This window comes from Arachis ipaensis, chromosome B4 (genome assembly GCF_059453495.1).
Source record: "Arachis ipaensis isolate K30076 ecotype BB chromosome B4, ASM5945349v1, whole genome shotgun sequence".
Taxonomy (NCBI): domain Eukaryota; kingdom Viridiplantae; phylum Streptophyta; class Magnoliopsida; order Fabales; family Fabaceae; genus Arachis; species Arachis ipaensis.
In genome coordinates this window covers 122,970,704-122,972,712 of record NC_142439.1, presented here as the reverse complement: position 1 = coordinate 122,972,712, position 2,009 = coordinate 122,970,704, and the positions used below count along the sequence as shown (strand labels likewise).

The 2,009-nt window shown below is 33.4% G+C and overlaps 1 non-coding gene across 1 annotated transcript; it reads left to right on the top strand.

Annotated features, from left to right (window-relative positions):
- The first annotated feature begins 474 nt into the window (after window positions 1-474).
- On the top strand, window positions 475-784 carry LOC148569047 (signal recognition particle RNA). The gene has a single exon (XR_015881707.1).
- The last annotated feature ends 1,225 nt before the right edge of the window (window positions 785-2,009 follow it).

The following is a 2,009-nucleotide window of genomic DNA, read 5'->3' as shown; positions in this document are numbered from 1 at the left end:
CTAGGAAAAATAAGGCACAAAAATATAGTAAGGTTGTGATAAATATTAGCATTTATATTAGGATGAAAATGAAAATTGACAATGTTAATCTTATCTTAGTCAGGAAGATAGTTTCAACCTTTATATTTATTTCTTTTGTCTGTCTTTTTGATGTACTGTAAATATTATACTTGCAATTAATTATAAAATATGTATATTACAATCTGTCTCTCTATTGCCTGTTACGTTTGGTATCTTAAAGTTGAATTCTGTTATAAGTTTCAGGGTCTGCAAGGACAAAAAATTGTTTTCCTTGAATTGAGAATTCTAAGGTTTATATCAAAGAATCTAACGGTATTCTTCGAGAATTCTTATAGTGCATTCTCTATAGATTTGTTTTGTTCAGCAGAATTTGGATATATCACTATAGTCCTATATCGGGCAGATAGAAGAAAAGCATAGTTCTTATAAGCTTCTGATTGTAGTTTTCCTTCCGCCGAGCTGTGTAACGCCAGCTTGTGACCCAAGTGGGGGTAACTAAGGTGATGGAACAGGTACTTTGGCTTGCTAGGTTGGGCTTGCAATGGCAAACTGTTGGCCTGCCCACTCCAAGTTGAGAGTTGGGCCCGGTTGTTTGGGCGAAGGCCTAGGCCACTTGGCTCCTAGAATGGAGGGCAATGCGTGAGGCTGGTTTAATAACAGAGCAGCGACCACTTCCTGCTCCCAACAGTGGAGGGATTACAGGCCGCCGCCCTTCTGGCCCAAAATGGCCTTGTAGGCCTAGTGAACCTGAACCATCATTTTTTATAATTTCCAAAAAAAAAAAAAAATGCTACCCCGGTTTGGAATTTATTAAACACAATCTTTTTTCTTTATACCTTGCGATCTCACTCTCGGAACATCATATACTTCATGCTGATTACTCTTAAAACATAGTTATTTATAATTATCTACATAAGCATAACGTACATTATTTAATAATACACCTTGCCATCCCACTCATTCATTGAAGAAATCATGTTATTATGTTAAACCAAACTTTTTAGAGCACAGCGGTAACAGAATGTCAACAATGACTGCTGATGAATTTGAGTGTAATGAGAGAAGATGGAAGAAGAAGAAGCTGAAAAATTTTTCTTGTATATTTATTGTTGCTTTAATTACATTGGAGACTCATATATGTATATATTGCAGGATCACTAGGATTGACACTATTGATTGACCAAATAAAATGCACTAATGCGAACAATGAAAATGATCAAATTCTTGCTAGACTTACATGCATGTGTCTGAAAAGGATCACTAGAAGAGGGTTCGAAGTTTTTCCATTAAAGTCAATAGAGCCATCGACAATTTGATCAAAACTATTACCAAGTATATCTTGGGGCTTGAAGATGGACAGTTAGAAGAGGCGGTGAAATTTTCTAAAAAAATATTATGCAGTTTGCACTGATATGTTTATTATGATTCGAGTATCTCCTTTTTGAAAGTTAAATGTGAAATCACGTTAGGAATTATTAGTATGTGAAATCACGTTTTCTTTAACCATTACACAAAAATTGCGTCATGCACAATGCGTCATTTATGCTGAGCTATATATCTCTAAAAAAAGTCATTGGAAGTCATATATACGACAGAGCTAATAATTTAATTTATATAGAAATTCTTAGTAATAATCATTAGTGGGGGATTATACAACTCAATGAAATAAATATCACTAATTATTGGAAGCTGTAATGGCCAGTATATTTGTGTTCACAAGAAACAACCTGACCTGGAAATTAGTTAAGAAAATGACAAACTTAAAAATTATAAAATATAGAATCTAATTAATTAATCTTATAAAGCTAGACTTGCACCACAAGAAAAATGAGTATTTTATAACCATGAGTAAATTGTTATGATATTTATTGTGAGGATTTGCACGACACTGAGATGAGACCTAATGTGATGATGATTATGAGGAAATTTGATGTGATACTATTATAATTTTGATATGGTATTAATTAAGGTTGATATAGAATGATTAA